This window comes from Loxodonta africana, chromosome 3 (genome assembly GCF_030014295.1).
Source record: "Loxodonta africana isolate mLoxAfr1 chromosome 3, mLoxAfr1.hap2, whole genome shotgun sequence".
NCBI lineage: Eukaryota > Metazoa > Chordata > Mammalia > Proboscidea > Elephantidae > Loxodonta > Loxodonta africana.
Genome location: NC_087344.1, coordinates 125,402,845 through 125,422,403, shown reverse-complemented (window position 1 = coordinate 125,422,403; position 19,559 = coordinate 125,402,845). Strand labels below are relative to the sequence as shown.

Genomic DNA, 19,559 nt, shown 5'->3' with positions numbered 1-19,559 from the left:
AAAGACTGCTAAATAGAATGAAAGATCAGACTTTTAAACCTCAACCAAGGTTTTCAAATCAGGAATCCTATAAAGTAATAACAAAATATAGGACAAAGGGTAAAAGCAAGGAAATCCAAGAACACCTTAGAAGAACTCTGTGTGAGAAGTACATCCTTGGTGTGCTGTTGTGTGACCTCCGGGCTAGCTACTGTATCAAAAACTCCTGAGCTGCCTACATTTTTTTCCTTTCTGTTCTCTAACCTCTCACTATCTATACCGTGTTTATTATGAAATTGACACTATTTTTTTCGTATTTAACTCTGGCCTTTTCTGTATCATATTAATTATCCTATATGTCCCCTTTTCATAGAGAAAACAAACATTTAGAAAAAAAGTATATTGTTCCAAGTTATAAACTTCCAAGTTAGAGAACTGGGTTGTGTCCAAGTCAATCCAATGCCAAAACCTGTTCTCTTTACCTTAATCGCACAATGTCTCTCACTAATTCAGTGAAATAGAAAGTCACCTGGATAAACATGCATCCTCTTTTTAAGGTGCAAATAATCCTCCAAAAGGGTTACTGGGTCACACATTGCTATGATTTAGAAAATCGGCCATTCTCAAAGCAAGCTCTGAACTCTCAGTTTTACTGAGAAAACCGAAGTTATAAGTAGAATGAAGAGAGGAGAGGAAAATACAAATTTTGGAGCATGAAAATCTTTGCGGGATTGTGGCAAACCCCAACCATGACAGGTTTTCACTAGGATGATTTATGAGATTCTGAAAGTACTAGAAGTACGTGGAGACATACACTATCAGTGGATAAAGAATACAGAAATGATGCTGGGAAAATGTCAAGACAGGCCAAATAGTTCACGATTAAGGTTTTACACATGTTATTACTTTCTTCTCTTTCTTGATCCTACACTGTACTCCTTAAAACCCTATACAAATAATCTAGCTTAAACTAATATGATGTTTCTGTTTTAACTTATTATGGCTTTAGAAGCTGACACTTATTTTTGTGGTGAAAGCTGTGCTAAAATTCAAACAAGTGACATCAAAAATAATTTGGAACACTATTTTAAAGCCAGAGATTATATGCAATTATAATTATCTGATAGAACAGAATAAAACATATTATTAATAATAACGCTAAGAATAATAACACGCTATTAGAGCCAGGCTAAAAGCCAGAATTCATAATTTTTACCATCTTATCAAAAATATTATGAAGCACTGTGGTGTTTATATTCAGCCTTTTAGTTTCTGTTTCTTGGTAGCTTTATAGTTATGGTTTCAAGTGAATTTTCCTCTGCTTTTGAAATATATTTGAAAAGTTACAGTTGAGTGCTTGCTGTTTGGATAATTCAGGAGAGTATTTATTTGTTTTAGTCATCCAGAAGAGAAGAGAAAGGAAAGGGGAAGGAAAAGCAGAGAGAAAAATCAACGTATTTTAATAATTTAGTAGATTTCCAATATCGAATCTTCTCGAAGAAAAAAAAAGATCACGATACTTATACTTTCAGTGAACAGAGCTCAATGAGTTCTTAATAGTACATATTGCTTTACTGAATACTAACTTTTTTGTTTTAAACCATTTGTTCTCTTTTCTAAAATTCTTCTTCATCACCTACGCTTCCATTAAACTTCATGTGTATCTTTACTAAGGTGTTTATTATTACCATACGATGCTGTACATTATCATCCTTGTCATGTATCTTCCTTGTTAAACTGTGATGATAGGGTTCTTAAACATAATCCCAATGCCTAGCACAGTACTTGATATGCCATTAAGTGTTACAGGAGCAAATAGATGAATTAGGCTAGTATATATGTTTGGAAACCCTGGTGGCGTAGTGGTTAAGTGCTACAGCTGCTAACCAAAAGGTCAGCAGTTCGAATCCACCAGGCACTCCTTGGAAACTCTATGGGGCAGTTCTAGTCTGTCCTATAGGGTCCCTATGAGTCAGAATCAACTCGACAGCACTGGGTTTGGTTTTTGGTTTTGGTGTATACATTTACCGAAATAGAAATTCCAAGATGCTTTCTTATAAAATATCTATTTGTTTGGTAGTAAAGATAAAAATGAATTAACTGTTTTAACCAAGAACTTAACGGAAACACAGGCAAATTACGGAATCAAAATAAAATTTACATGAATTTTTAAGATAAAATGTGAATTGTTGGGCCTTCTTTGGCCACTTCACATGTTTTCTCTGAACACTACAAAAGAAATTTAGATGGAACAGAACTCAAACTCTACAAAAGTTTAGACTTACTAGACCAGTTGAGACTAGAGGACTCCCGAGACTATTGGCCTGAGTTATTCCTTAAGCTTCGAACCAGAACTACCCCTGAGGTCACCTTGTAGGTAAATACGAGACTGACTGATAAAGAATATTACTTGTGAGTACTATGCATCTTCAACAAATCATCTACATGAGACCAAATGGTCAACAATTACTCTAAAGCAAAGATGAAAGGGTAAGCAGGCAAGGAAACCAGGTTAGTAGAAATGAAATATGCAGAATAAAATTAAGGAGAATGTTGACACACTGTCACAAATGTAACCAACATCACAGAACAATTTGTTAAGTGGGAACCTAATCTGCTGCGTAAACTGTTGCTGAAAACACAAAATATTATTTAAAAAAAGAAGTTTAGAAAGTCTTCAATAAGATTTCTGCAGTTAATATTAATTTTTTAAATCCTCAAATTTCACTAAGTAAATCTAATAAAAAGAGGAACCAAAACTTACTTCTAAAAAAACATTTACTTTCCCCTTTAGTTATATGCCATTAATGGCTTACAACACTAAGCCACAAGAAAAAAGTCATCACAAAAAATTCAGTCTTCTCTTAGTGAAATCGATAAGGCCAAAATGGGGGGTGGTGGTAGGAGATATTCTAATCATCCCACATTTGTAGTTGCTATGAATAGGCAATTTACTGAATTCAGGTTGAACGTTCAATAATAAACATTTTCATTGACAGCACTACACTTCAGTTGATTACATTAAAACTTCCCATATTATTATATGCTTGGTAGTATATTCCTTGAAGATTATGTACATAATTGCAGAAAATATGGTCAATTCTCTTTGATTTGATTCTAGTTATATGATCGTATGTCACAGAATATATACACAAAATAACAAAAATATTAAAATTGTATTTTGACCTTTAAGACTGAAATTAGCAGCCAATCCCTTTAAATTTCTATTTTAATCATTGTGACTTATAACTTTAATTAAACGTAACTGTTTTCCTCCAAAAAAAAAAATTCAATCTTCTCTTAATGACACTTTCTACCTCCTCTGTACAGACCAACTGAATCAGAATCTCTGGGTTCAGATAAAATTGTTGTTGTTAGCTGCCATCGAGTCAGTCTCCAGCTCTTGATAACCCCCCATGTACAACGGAACAAAACACTGCCCTGGCCTAAGCCACTCCCATAATCAGCTGCAGATCAGACGGTTGAGATCCAGAGGGTTTTCACTGGCTGGTTTTCAGAAGCAGATCTTCCAGGTCTCTTCCCCTAATTTATCTTGTCTGGATGCGCTGCTGAAACCTGTTCAGCATCATAGCAACACGCAAGCCTTCACTGACGGGTGGACAGTGGCTGCACATGCGTACACCGGCCGGAAACTGACCCTGAGTCTCATGCATGGAACGCGAGAACTCTACAAAGGAACCACCAGTCCCGTACTCAGATGAAGTTGGGACATCTGTATTTGGGGAGGAAAATGTTAATTTATTTACTACACACATTTAGCAAATTAGGCTGTACCAAGAATTTCTCTAAAGCCTTTTTTTAAAACAGTTTCTCTATTGAGATTACTTATATGTTGAGTCACTGTCACATTTTTCTTGTAATTCTTTAATATACTTTAATCTTTGAATATACTTAAAAAAAAAAAAAACCTCGCCGTGGAGTCAATTCTAACTCACAGTGGCCCTGTAGGGCAGAGTAGTACCGCTCCTTAGGGTTTCCAAGGAGCAACTGGTGGATTCAAACTGCCGACCTTTTGGTTAGCAGCCAAACTCTCAGCCACTGCACCACCAGGGTTGCACACTTTGAAATACAGTCACTTTGAAATCTTTATCTGCTAAATCTAGCTTCTGGACCCACTTCAGAGGCAGTTTCCACTGACTGTTTTTCTTCTGCTCAGTTAAGATAATCAGCACAAAGAAATCCCCAAATTAAAGCCTTCTGACCACACTATGGAAACCCTGGTGGCATAGTGGTTAAGTACTACAGCTGCTAACCAAGAGGTTGGCAGTTCGAACCCGCCAGGTGCTCCTTGGAAACTCTATCAGGCAGTTCGTCTCTGTCCTATAGGGTCGCTATGAGTTGGATCGACTTGACGGCAGTGGGTTTGGTTTGGGTTTGGGAACCACACTATTATTACGCCATGACTCACACTTTACTGTTTCCTTGTATATATTGTAATTTTATTGTTATTGTTGTTGTTAAAAGCTGGGCATTTTAAATAATATACTGTTAGCAACTCAAGATTCAGACTCTTTTTCCCCTGAGGGTTGCCACTGTTGCAGTATTTTCTTGTTAGTTACTTGACTGGACTCATTCGCCAGAACTTGTCTCTCCCCACAGTGTGTGGCTGTTTATGTCTCTACTCATTTTTTTTCTTCCTCCTTTTAATATTTTTTATTTTTCAACCTGGCTTCCTAGGGGTCGCCCCCATACCTGCATAGCCTAGAGATAAGCCAATGATTGGGCAAATAATTTGTACAAAAACCTTGAGCCCATAATAAGGTCTGTAATCAGTAATTTAACTTCTGCCAGGTCCTCTGCATACGTGCGTAGTTTCACAATTAGTCAAGAACATATGGAGACTTAGAGGTATTGGGCTTCTGTTAAGGGTGATGGGACAATTTGGAAATGGATAATGGTAATGGTTGAAGAACATGATAAACATAACTAATGTCACTGAGCTGTACATGTGGAGAATGTTGAAAAGGCAAATAATTTGTTTTATGTGTATATAAACCCACTGCGATCGAGTTGATTCTGACTCATACCGACCCTACAGGACAGAGCAGAACTACCCCACAGAGGTTCCAAGGAGTGCCTGGTGGATTCGACCTGCCAACCTTTTGGTTAGTAACCATAGCACTTAACCACTACGCCACCAGGGTTTCCATGTATATACAGCAAGATTTAAAAAAAAAAAAAGGAATGCACAGAGAATTCACAGCTCTCTCATTTCCAGGATCTCCCAGTTACACTGGAACTGGCTCTCAGGTCTCCCTCACTGGGACCACACCTTTAGACTCGCAGAGCTGTGAGTCTTCCCCGTTGGTTTCCTACAGTGTTTACTGCTTTTGCTGACAACACTGCTTGGCATGGGCTTTCACCTCCCACACTAAATCATCTCTCCCTCCTGCTGAGCTGCTGGTTTTCACCATCAGCCTTGATCTAGTGGAACTACCACAATGCCGGAGCTAAGGAGTAGGCGGCAGAGGGTAGAAAGAGCTCCAGGTAAGAAGGCTTCAAACTTCTACTATGCATACCAGAACTTCCAACGGCTTTTCATGAATAAATGCTCTTCAATTTCTTGTTTGCCTTTGGTCAATTTTTGTGCCCATCAAACGGTTCTTGTTGACAATTTGTCTAGTATTATACTAGTTTTAGGGGAAGAGGATTAGCCACCTCTTTCACTCTCCCACTGCTGGAAATAACTCTAAGGGCTTTACAAATATTTACTTACTATAAAACAGAAAAGCAATCAGATGACACAGGAATTGTTAGTATTGTCGCCACTTTACAGAGGGGGAAACTGAGGAACAGAAAGATTAACTAAGTTGTCCATAGTAACATCCAAAAAACTGATTAAAGCCTAGTTTCCAAAAACCCGTTGCCATGGAGTCAATTCCTACCCATACAGACCCTATAGGACAGAGGAGAACTGCCCCATAGGGTTTCCAAGGAGCAGCTGGTGGATTTGAACTGCTGGCCTTTTTTGGCTAGCAGCCTGAGTTCTTAACCACTATACCACCAGGGCTCTTTCCAAATGATTACGACCATCAGCAGCAGGTGTGGGGCCTACGACCATAGAGAATATAGCTATGATGTACTGGGTGACCCTAATGTTGGTGGAAAAAGAGAAGTATTAAGGCAACAGTGTGTCTGATGGTCAAATATTCAATAAAATTGCTCAGTTAAGATAAGCAAAACAAAGAAACCCCCAAATTAAAGCCTTTTAACCACACTATTACTATGACATTTATTCTAAGCTGTATTTTCAATGTATTTCTATTTCAACAAAGAAAAAAATTAATAAGCATCCCAATAAGCAAAGTGTAATCCAATCCATCTTGCAACCCTAACAATCAGGAAAGAACTGGTGGGAGGCCCTGTGAGCGGGGGGCGGGGCGGGGGGGGAATCAATATTGCAGTTTTGTGCTGTGCAAATGTGAATGCTGCCAAATAGCGATGCTTAGAGTAAAATGAACTGTTTTGCTCCATTTTGTCCTTTCTGAACAAATGATTTTGAAAAGACAGTTCTGCTCCTCCACCCCAAGCTATAAAAAAGTCAAGCAATAACTCTCTGTGCTTTAGGCTAGTGATTGGAATAAATACCTCCTGGCAACAGGTGCAGTGACTTAGGGCTGGAATCATTCACATTCAGGGGATAACTCCTAATAAACAGATGCACTGCTACTGGAGGGGAATTTGTAAGACGAGAATTGGAATTCTATCATTGGATTTTGCATCATTTATGAGCATTTTTGCAAGAAAATACGCTGCTCTGGCAATAAACAGTACGTTTGGTTGCAAGCTTATACTTCAGGCGCTTAATCAGGAACACTGCTTTTCTGGCCTTATCCCCAATCAGAATGCTCCTTCTTTAAAACTAACATTCCTGTGAAAGTCTTCTTATTAAGCTGTGATGGAAACACTTCAGCTTTTACAGCAGTGTTTTACTTAATTACTTGGAACTAAACCCTGTCATGGATTCTACTGTTCACGCTGGTTGAGCGTCCCAGTCAGCACCATGCCTCCTGATTAGCAGGGACCTCAATGGGGCTAAGGCTGTGACTTCAGGCTCCACTGAAACATTAACTCGGGCCAGAGTCTATGACCAGTGCTACTGTAGGAAATCTCTGATTTACGAATGGCTATATATACATATATATAATATATATGTTAATGAGACTTCTCCCTAAAATGGAAATGAGAAAAATACTTAACGAGGAAGGGATACGATTTCAACTGGGCTGAACCCTGAGCTTACAAGCTTCCAGGAAAAAAAAAAAAATTCCATTTCATCATTCACTTATAAAGAATGTAGATGAAACGAGAACGTTAAAAGTAAACCTAACAGATAAATTTACTAATAAAATTTCCACTTTTTCATTTATCTCTGCCTATTCATGTGGTTAACTATATGGAATTTTAAAAATCAAGGATGTATAATAAAACTTTTCTTTGTTTACTAAAATGCATTATGTTAAAAACCTATTTCATGGAAGTTTCGAGAATGTCACCCCTGTTTCAGTTACTCCCTGAGTCCCCTTGAAGAAATAACTAACCTAACAAACCCTAAAGCATCTAGTATCTTTTGTGTTCATTAACATACAATTCTTGTGACTCATCAGTATTATGTGAGGACCATGAACTATGGAGATAAACACAAACATATCCTGCTTTCAAAAAACAACTCTGAATTTGTTTGCACGCTATGAATAAAGAAAATAAAGGAATAAAATGTCATTTTCCTGCATAAGCACACTGGCCTTGAATATGTAGGAATTTGTAAGTAAAGTCGGTTAGCATAAAACATTAAACACATTCTTACAGTAACAAAATTCCTGCAAGAAACAGCATCCAAACAATTTAGGATCATATCACTACAAAACAATCAGTTTAGCTTCTTTTATCGTTTTCATTTAGAAACTTTTCCTCTGTTTTGGATTTGTTTTAAATTATAAAACACTGCAAACAAAACTTTTTCGAAGAAGGCTATTTACTCTTTTAAAATATATTATTGAGCAAAATGAATACACAGAAAGAAAATGCAGCAATTTACATGGGAAATACATCAATGATTCTCACCAATAAATGCTTGATGAATAACTGTAAGAGGAAAAAAACCTTCATGTTTGGGAATCGCTAAGGTTCATAAAATTCCGGATACTTTGAACACTCTAAAGTAAAAAAGTATTTTTAGATTGCCATCAGCTGTTTAAATATTAATACTTCTTAAAAAGTTCTCTCATATTTTAAAGTATGTATTATTACTCTTTCAAAACATTTTGGTCTTAAATTCCTTATTAGAAAGAAATCTCTCTCACTTAAAAACTTCAAAATAATCCGCTACTGAGCAACGATTCAAAAGTGCCATCCAAATACAGCAATTTAAAAGTTGTAAAATATTATCAATTTAATACTAAACACTAGAAAGAAAAAATCCTGATAAGCGTATCTATTAAAAACAAGATATGCCACAGAAAGAGGTGCTCTTAATACTCTCGATTATAGCCTTTACTTCTCCAAAGTTTACAGATGTTGAATACTTTAATTCTGATCTACTTTAAAAAAAAAAATTAGTGAAACTCATATTAAGCCTTCAATATCACCCTGTTGCTCACTGCTTACTCCCAGCCAGCACCCATCTGTCAGTGCAGGCTTATGTTCTATGATGCTGACTAGGTTTCAGTGGACCGTCCAGACTAAGATGTACTAGGAAGAAAGGCCAGGTGATCTACTTCCAAAATCAGCCAATGAAAACCCTATGGATTATAATGGTCTGATGTACAACCCACCAAGGGGACAGAGCGGGATCGGGCAGCGTTTCATTCTGTTGTGCGTGGAGCGACCATGAGTCCAGGGCCAACTTTTTAACAACTAGTGCCTATGTTTAAACTACTCCCTCAACATAGGGTATTTTTCTGCTAGGCAACAATTACCCTATGAAACTCAGTTCAAGGCTTCGCCAACAATGGGAAAGGAGAACTTGAGCTCAGCTTTGGGTCATCTGTTTTCTTTCTTCCAGTAAATGCTTACTGAGCAACTACTACGCTCCCAGCACTGTTTTAGGCCCTTAAGATGTAACAGTGAACAAAAAGGACAACGATCTCCACGCCTGGGTAACTTATGTGGGGGGTAGTCTTCCTTGACGAAAGATATCTTATCTATCTTGTTCATCACTGTAACCCCAGAATCCAGCACATTACAGGTATATAGTGCTCTTAGAGAAGCCATGAAATAAAAGTTTCTTAAATAGAGGTATGAATGAACTGAGTGGATGAAAACTTATAAACATCCCTATCAGAGTTCTTCTAAGAGTCTCTTATCTTCTATTCCTCCCCTGTCAGACTCTGAGCTCCTCAACATAAAGAAGTGAATCCTATTTACACACTCTATATCCTTGGTTTCCGGCAAAATATCTAGCATATAGTAGGCAATGAATAAATGTTTTCTCGATTTTATCTTATGGTTTATTTTCTACTTTAATTCCTATGTACCAAAAATGTCAAGCCTATTCAAGACCTTGTATTTTTTCAAAACATTAGTTTTAAAGTTACTATTTTTTTAAGTATTAAGCTGTGTGGCATAGTGGTTATGAACTACAGCTGCTAACCAAAAGTTGTCAGTTCAAATTCACCAGGCACTGCTTAGAAACTGTATGGGGCAGTTCTACTCTGTCCTATAAAGTCGTTATGACTCTCCGGCAATGGGTTTGATTTTTGGTATTATCAGCAAATAATTCACGAAAAATTCAGATGTCAATAGACATATAAATATGATAAAGATGACATCTTCACCAGAGTTCAGTGGGGCTCAACTGTGAAAATGTACCCTTAAGTGGCTGTCCATCTGCTAGAGTTCAACATCATCCAGGCACTGCGGTCATTAGTTTTGTAATAACAACAAAAACAATGAAACCCACTGCCGTTGAGTCGATTCCGACTCATAGCGACCCTACCGGACAGAGTAGTAAAACTGTCCATACAGTTCCCAAGGAGGCCCTGGTGGATTCATACTGCTGACCTTTTGATTAGCAGCCATAGCACTTAACTACTACACCACCAGGGTTTCCAAAAGCTCCACAAAAAGCAGATGAGAAACTTTTCCCTCTTGTTTTCTTCAGAATAGGAAATACTCTTTTCATTTATTATTACTTTTTATAACCAGTTGGTTGTTGTTGTTGTTTTATGCCACCAAGTTGATTCCTACTCATAGTGACCCTATATGATAGAGTACAGCTGCCCCATACAGTTTTCTAGGCCATAATCTTTACAGGAGCAGATTACCAGGTCTTTTCTCTTGTGGAGCTCCTGGTGGATTCAAACTGCCAACCTTTTGGTAGCAGCCCAGCACTTAACCACTGTGCCACCAGGGCTCCTTAAGACCATTTTAACATTAATAAATAACCACCAGAAATGTAATTTCTCAAGACATTCACACTGAACTATCAAAATAAAATTAAGTAATTCGGTATAATTTGCTGACAATAAGAATCTAGAAAATAACCACAGACTAAATAACAAAACAACAATCCCATCAACTCCACGGGCACAAGAATTTCTACTTCTACACAGGTTATATAATACAATCTTTAATATTTTGTGATTTTTTTTAACTACCCTTTGTTATCAGGAAATCCATTTATTTTCCACAACCAGCTTCAGAGTGTTTGTTCTTATACCCAATTAAGAAGGAAAAATGCAGAAATGTGAGACTTCATCCCCCATCTAGTAACTCACTACAAGACCTGCTTGTTAAAAGGCTTTTATTCCTTTTCTGTCACTTATTAGAGTCTGTTCCATAAAACTAATTAGGGGTGGAGACCTCACTTAAAGTATTCACCAGGCAGTTCTCCCAGATCAAAGGGGGTCAAAATTTGGATTCTAAATCTTTTGGTTCGTGTCTTGCTGTATTTAATCACAAGCAACAATTTTTTTTTTTAAACTACTAACCAAAAGTTCATTTTTAAATAGTTACGTTTATGTTTAATCACAAGAGAGACAACAATGTACCAGAATATAAGATTTCCAAACCAATGAATTTTTATTAGGCAGCAATGACCTCTAAAGGTGTGAAGAAGTTACCTATCCAACTACTGGTTTCCTCATTAAAGGTATCTATAAGCCAGCCAATTAATACCAACTCTAGAACTCAACAACACTGAAACCGCACTGAAACCACCCACTCATTTCTCTCAATGCCAAACAGGTATCCAAAGACATTCAACCACTGCGGATTCACGCCAAGTGTTCTAGAAAGAAAAGGCATTACCTTATAGCCCCACATAAATTCCTATGAAGTATTTATTTCTCACTTCAGGTAGGAAAGATTAACACAGTCCGAAACCAGTCTAAATTATTCTCCTGACTTCTCACAAACTGTTACCCATGCTAACACTTGGATCATTTAAAAAGTGCCATTTTTTTTTTAACCTTTTTTCCCATTGAAGAAGGGAGCAATTTCATGTATTTCTTCCTACGTGCTTTAAAAAGCACTCTTTCCCTAAAACCACAAAGGACTTCTGGAAGTTATGTTAGTTTTGTTTACTGAACACATATTACCAAAGATAATACAGAGGTGTTTTTTTGCTAGAAGTGAGAAGGCATTTTCCAACAGGCTTTTAAAAAGGGAAAGAAAAAAAAAAAAAAAACATACTGAAGTACTTTCCCACCTCTAAAAACAACTTGAGATCAAAGTTGACTTTTTAAAATTTCCCTCTTTTTCCCCCAAATACAATGCTTAAAGTTTGTTTTATAAATTCTGCTATGTTTCCAAAAACTTTTATACCCAAATTCTGGACTGTCACTACTAACATGTAAGACGATTTCCTTAAAATTGACGATTAGTTTCATTACATGAATAGATGTAATATATTTTAAAAGATGTACAGAATTTGTGGGAAAAACTAATCAATGGGGTAATATCAAATTTGGAAACAAAAAAATTCTCCAATGAACACAGTAGTACAGTGCTATTACTATTTTCAAGAAATGTTCCTGAACCAATTAAAAACTGCAAAACGCCATGAGTGGAACTGAATGCAGTAGTGTGTCCTCTGTGTTCACTGCTAAACTCTCTCTGAACTTCACCTCAAGATGCAATAAGTGTAAACTCAAAATAATAAAAGCCACAACCAAATAGAAAATAGCTTCTTTAACGCCATCTTTTGTTAACATCATTTGCAAGTCCACCTAAACACATTTACTGCTTATTCATTCAATACTTATTTGTGTCCTCAGCACATTTTAATACCTCCATTAGACTATTCTAGAACAAGCCAAAGAAACTAATAATATTCAAGTTAGAGGCAAACTCCATCAATTCTACCAACTACAGAAAGCCCACTCTGTGACAAAGTCCTCCCTGAAGCAAAGAGAGATGGCTTATAGCAATGACTCCACTAACTGTGATACTATGAGTTACAACACAAACAGATTCCCAAAATGTTACAAAAGCTATAAAATCATTCCTTAAATGACAAGTGACTTTGATTTCATGGTTGGTTTCAGTGTTACCATTTTTGTGTTTTGCTGTTGAGGGGTACTCAATTAAAAAAAAAAACAAAACCATGAGGTTTTTAAAGAACTAACTCAAGCTATTTTCAAATATGTGTCACCAGAACATTCAGGGAGAGAGGGAGGCACAGAAAGGGAGAGAAATTTAATCTGACTTTGTAAAGTGTTTTTTTTTTTTTTTTTAAATACTACCTTAAAAAAGAAAATACCGCTTTTCTGAAGAACTAAAATAATATTCTTGCTCGTATTTAACCACCAATTCGTACATCAAAGAAAATGACAATCAGCATAGTAGCAGGTCCAACAGTCCAGGCCCCATCTCTGCACACTAGGGCCCACTGTCTTCTTTCATACTTGGTCCTCATAGGTATAAATAGAGCAGAGAGTACAGAGCAGACCAACGACTGAGTCCAGGGATTCTAACAAATACCAGGAGGTACAGGGAAAAAACTCATGGGAACCTTGTTTGAGCCAGTCTTGTTATATCCTGGTATATCTATGCCTTCCACTGTACTTTAATGTTTATTTCCCTTTAGAACTTCAAATGTTTTTACTTTCATCTTTATGAAGGTGGGGGGGGGGGGGCGCGGACTGAAAAGTCCCAAAAGCAAGCAAATGTATCTTATCAGAAAAATGATGGCAAATTCCCGTGAATTACATCTTCCAAATATGTGTCGCGTTGCAACTTAGAACTAGTTAGGAGCAGGAACCCTGGGGCTTTTTCATGTAGCATGCATGGTGCCTACCTCAATGCCTGGCATTGTAACAGATACTGAGCAGTGGAAAGAACCTAGACACTGAAAACTAGATATGGCTTCGAATTCATTCCTGCCATTTACTGATTTATCAGAAGTTAAACTAGTTTTTTTTTACAAGTGTTTCAGTTCTTGAAAACAACTGTTGGGATGGTAATATATATTATTCTAATATAAAATAGGCACTCAAATGTTCTACAAACGAAATTCAAATCTGTTTATCACATATCCACATGCTGTTTTCTAGAAAAATAAGGAAGCGGTCACTAGTTTTGTTCTGCACGTGAACTAAGAATGGCTTTTACATTTTTTAATGGTTGGAAAAACAATATTCCATGACATGAGAAAATTATATGAAATTCAAATTTAGATTTCCATCAACAAAGTTTTAAAAGCTCTCAATAAAATATTCATGGATATCCATTTTCCCTCTTGTTATACACAAATATATTTATATAACATCCTCAATTTTGTCTCCTGGCCTGCAAAGTCTACAATACTTATATCTGGCTGTTTACAAAAAAAGTTTGTATGAACAAAATTAATGGATGAACTACAGTTTCCTCTTCTCAATGGCTGTTGTGACATTGAGAATAAATAGATTAAAAATACTGTAACATGATACCTATGGTTCAAGTTTATCACACTGCTAATTATTCAAAGAAGAACATGATCTTAAAGAACAAGTTCTCTGTTACCCAATACTAAAAGGAGGGTGGGAAGGTGACTGGGGAAGATACTTGCATTGATAATTATGGGTGATTGGAAACAAAGATGAAGGGTCACTAGTGGAAAAATGTGGCCTTGATGACAGAAACGACACCGGAGATCACAGGATAGAATTTTGACAGTCGAACAACTTATTCATCGCAAACACTTCTTTTTTCAACAACACAAACAGTGACAATACACATGGATCTAACCAGACGGAATATACAGGAATAAAATCAACTACATCTGTGGAAAGAGACAATGGAGAACCTCAGTATCATCAGTCAGAACATGGCAAGCGGCTGGCTGTGGAACACACCATCAATAGCTCATTTGCAAGTTCAAGTTGAAGAAAATAAGAACAAGTCCACAAGAGCCAAAATACGACCTTCAGTATACCCCACCTAAATTTAGAGACCATCTCAAAAACAGATTTGACACGTTGAACACTAAAGACTGAAGACCAGACAATGTGTGGTATGACATCAAGGACATCATCCATGAAGAAAGCAAGAGGTCATTAGAAAGACAGGAAAGAATGAAAAGACCAAAATAGATGTCAGAAGACCAAAATAGATGTCAGAAGACCAAAATAGATGTCAGAAGAGACTCTGAAACGTGCTCTTCAAGTGAAGAGTAGCTAAGCTGAATGGAAGAAATGATGAAATAAGAGAGCTGGACAGAAGAATTCAAAGGGCAGCTCAAGAAGGCGAAGTATTATAATGAAATCTGCAAAGATCTACAGTTAGAAAATCAAATGGGAAGAACATCTCTCAACCTGAAAGAACTGAATTAAAAATTCAAGCCTCAAGTTGCAACACTGAAGGATTCTGCTGGCAAAATATCGAACAACCCAGGAGCATCAGAAGAAGATGGAAGAGTCATTGTGCCAAAAAGAACTGGATGATGTTCAACCATTTCAGGAGGTAGCATATGATCAAGAACCCATGGTACTGAAGGCAGACATCCAAGTTGCACGGAAGGCACTGGCAAAGAAAAAACCAGGCTCCAGGAACTGACAGAGTACCAATAGAGATGTTTCAACAAATGGATGCAGTGCCGGAGGTGCTTACTCATCTGTGCCAAGAAATCTGGAAGACAGCTACCTGGCCAGCCTACGGGAAGAGATTCTTATTTGTGCTCATTCCAAATAATGGTCACCCAAGAGAAAGTGGAATCACTGAACAATATCATTAATGCCACACACAAGTTTATTTACTGAAGAACTTTCAAAAGCAGCTGCAGCAGTACATCTACAGGGAACTCCCAGACGTTCAAGCCGGACTCAGAAGAGGATGTGGAATGAGGGATATCATTGCTGGTATCAGGTGGATCCTGGCTGAAACCAAAGATCACCAGAAAGATGTTTACCTGTGTTTTACTGACTATGCAAAGGCATTCAACTGTGGATGATGAATTATGGATAACATTGTGAAGAATGGGAACTGCAGAACATTTAACTGTGCTGATGAGAAACCTGTACATAGACCAAGAGGCAGAAATTCAAATGGAACAAGTGGATGCTGTGTGGTTTAAAGTCAGGCAAAGTGTGTGTCAGGGTTGTACACTTTCACCAAACTTATTCAATCTGTATGCTCAGCAAATAGTCTGAGAAGCTGGACTACATGAAGAAGAATGCAGCAAAAGGATTAGAGGAAGATGATGCAACCTCACTTGCTGACAGCAAAGATGACTTGAAGCACTTACAGATGAAAATCAAAGGCCACAGCCTTCAGTATGGACTGCATCTTAACATAAAGAAAACAAAATTCCTCACGACTGGACCAATGAGCAACATCATGATGAATGGAGAAACAACTGAAGTTGTGAAGGATTTCTTTTTGCTTGGATCCACAATCAACACCCATGGAAGCAGCAGTCAAGAAATCAAACGATGCATTACACTGGACAAATCTGTTGCAAAAGACCTCTTTCAAGTGTTAAAAAGCAAAGATGACACCTTGAAGACTGAGGTGTTCCTGACCCAAACCATGGCATTTTCAATTAATTGCCTCATATGTATGCAAAAGCTGGACAATGAGTAAAGAAGACCAGAGAAGAATTGATGCCTGTAATTATGGTGTTGGTGAAGAATATTGAATACAACACGGACTGCCAGAATGCATAAATCTGTCTTGGACGAAGTACAGCCAGAATGCTCCTTAGAAGTGAGGATGGCGAGGCTTCATCTCACATACTTTGGACATGCTTTCAGGAAGGACCAATTCCTGGAGAAGGGCATCAGTTTGGTACAATAGAGGGTCAGGGAGAAAGAGGAAGGCCCTGAATGAAACAGACTGACACAGTGGCTGGAACAATGGGTTCAAGCATAACAGTGACTGTGAAGATGGCGAGGACCTGGCAATGTTTTGTTCAGTTGTACACAGGGTCACTGTGAGTCCAACCGGCTCAATGGCACCTAACAACAACAAAATATATAACAGTGTCTTCATTTGAAATGCTGGTGTTATATGGAATGCAGAGCTGTTGCAAAGATTTATGGATATCAAAATATACTCTAACCTAAGAGTACTACACAAATAGAAATTTTACTTCATCAGGAATTGAGATAAAGCATCTCTGAAATTTTAACACTTGGAAAACATACATATATATGTATTAGGCACACTTACTATTTTCTCTAAAGTGCTCAGTTCTAGTCACAAAATGGCTTATGTTTACATAAGATCTAGACACATATATGAGTTAAATAACTTTATTATTGGAGAAACATAAAAATACCAAGAAGAAAATATAGGTAAGCCTGATCTCAAAACAGTAATGAGTTCCTATTCATGAAATAAAACTTACAAAAGAAAAGACCAATCTATGTACCTCAATCTGAAGCACTCTGTACGCTGAAACCAAAAAAAAACAAACCAAACCCACTGCCGTAAAGTATTCCAACTCATAGCAACCCTATAGAACAGACTAGAACTGCCCCATGGAGTTTCCAAGGAGCACCTGGCAGATTCAAACTGCTGACCTCTTGGTTAGAGAAGCCGTAGCAACTTAACCACTACGCCACCAGGGTTTCCTATACCATAAAAAAAGTAAACACCAAATAGTGAGCCAAGATAAACTGCATAGCAAACAGCAAAAGATTAAATACTTAATAGAAAAAGTACTTACACATCAATAGAGTATCAATTTCAAAGTAGGTAAAGAAGAAAAGAACAGGAAAATAGAATAAACATAAATAGCCAATAAGCATATAAAACGCTCAATTTAATTTGCAAGGACAAGAAGAAGCAAAAACTAAGAATCTGGCGATATTTTCTCCTATGAAATTAGCAAAGATTTATTTATTTGGGTAGGATAAAATGGACAGTGTCATATATTATTGACACTAAAAACAGGTGCCATCTTTCTGAAATGAGCCCGAACCAAATCCAATTTCCAAGATTAAGTCCTAAGCAAGAATCCGAAATTGTAATAAAAACTTAAATAAGATATTCACTAAAGTGAAAAATGAGACAACCTAAAGGTTCAACATAGCAAAATGGTTAAAAACGTATATCCACAAAATGAAATACGATACAAATGTAAATAATATTTAGTAATATGGGAATGTGTTCCCAGGGAATTACATATACACACACTTCAAGCAGGGGGTGAATTAACCAGTAAGCATTGCATGCGCTGGCTTACAGTCCAGCAAGGTACACATGGCTTACTTGTGCTTACCTACTGGTCTGCAGCGACCAATTTCACAAGGATTTCACCACATCACCAATCCGTCCCTGCAATATATATATGTGCAGGGATTAAAAAAAAAAAAAAACACAGGTGGAAGCCCTTTTTGCCACAGCGACAAGAAGTTCATGTAAATCAACTGGCCTCAGTAATTAGGAAGCTGATGAAAACTAGCCATCAACTTAAGGTACCAAGATGCAGAGCTTGCATTAAAATCAGTGAGTGAACAAAAGGGCCCTCAGCCAGGAGAGTAAGGAAAATACCAATCTCCCTTTATGGGGATGATCTGAAAATATACCATCTCTCATCCTAAGAACTGAAGTGAAAACACCCCTCAGCATACAAGGTTTCCTTGACCTTCCTGGTTCAGAGCTACCAGAATCTGTACACCAGATGCCTATGCTGACATGGAGATGCTGGCAGCTTTTGCAAAGTGTCTTAGTTATCTAGTGCTGCTATAACAGACATACCACAACTGGATGGCTTCAACAAACAGAAGTTTATTCTCTCACAATCTAGGAGGCTAGAAGTCCAAATTCAGGGCATCAGTTCCAGAGGAAGGCTTTGTCTCTCTGTAGGCTCTGGAGGAAGGTCCTTGTCATCAATCTTCCCCTGGACTAGGAGCTTCTCAGCACAGGGACCCTCTGGGTCCAAAGGACATGCTCTGCTCCGGGCACTGCTTTCTTGGTAGTATGAAGTCCCCATGTCTCTCTGCTGGCTTCTTTCTTTTATATTTCAAAAGAGATTGGATTAAGACACTAGCTAATCTTGTAGACTGAGGCCTGCCTCATTAACATAACTGCCACCAATCCTACCTCATTAACATCACAGAGATAGGATTTGTAATGCATAGGAAAATCACATCAAATGACAAAATGGTAGACAATCACACAATACTGAGAATCATGGACTAGCCAAGCTGACACCCATTTTGGGGGGGACACAATTCAATCCATAACATAAAGACCACATATATCCTTACTCAGTATAACCCATTTCCCTTCTTGTCTCTGAGATATATTTCCCTTATTAACCTGTGCCCAAAACACATTTATTCAATTATCAGAGAAGTATTTTTCTAAAGCTTTCCTATAGACTACCTCAGTTTTCCCTATTCTTCACTCCTCCCCACCTCTTCCAATTCATAATTACCTTCTTGCCATTTGTTCTAAATTCCCTAACTCAGTTCATGCTTCTTCCCAGTATGTCCCATGGCTGGCACCTTGCTGTTGGTTATGTTAACCCTAATAAGCCCAAAGGTAGGTGAATGGACTATTTTTCTGCAAACACATTATAAAAGATAGAAGCACATGGTTCCTGCAACACTAGGTGCTACAAAGAATATTTCAATAATTTACTAAAATGTATAAAGTTAATATTTACTATGGAATTGAATCTTAAATAATTTATTCACTATATAAATCTCCTATGTGCATTCTGTAACTTTCTTGGCATTGTTTTCCGCCTTGGAATTCCCTCATGTATACTCAGCTTCTAGGCCCCACCTGTCCTTCAGGGCTCCAGAACTACCTCCCCTTAGGCTGGCACCAAGCAATAGAAGACACAGTATAAAACTATCATGAAACTGTGAAAAGGATGACTCAATTCAGAAGAAGATATTGTTTGCACTTATACAAATTACAGGCAAAATCACACTAATGAATATTACATTTTTCAATGAGAAATAATATATTGCCAAAGAAGATGGACAATAAAGGAGGGCAGATTTGTTACAGTGGTGACACACACACACACACACACACCCCAATCTTGTGCACTGAATCTTAATGAAAAGGTAAAAAAATAAATAAATAAAATAAAGCTAGTATGTCTAAACTGCTCAGGATGCCACACGAAAGCAGAGGGCAACAACTGCTCCTGCCCTTAGTGAGAGGCTCTCTCT

The 19,559-nt window shown here is 37.5% G+C and overlaps 1 protein-coding gene across 12 annotated transcripts in view; it reads right to left on the bottom strand.

Moving 5' to 3' along the window:
• ADGRL2 (adhesion G protein-coupled receptor L2) overlaps nucleotides 1-19,559 on the bottom strand; it is a 206,363-nt gene that overhangs the window by 86,459 nt on the left and 100,345 nt on the right. The window contains exon 3 of one of the 12 annotated variants that reach the window (XM_064282153.1): nucleotides 18,127-18,381. The exons of the other annotated variants lie outside the window; for them this stretch is intronic. The gene's annotated coding sequence lies outside the window, so the exon portion shown is untranslated. The remainder of the gene's footprint in view (nucleotides 1-18,126; nucleotides 18,382-19,559) is intronic. 12 annotated transcript variants of the gene reach the window in all.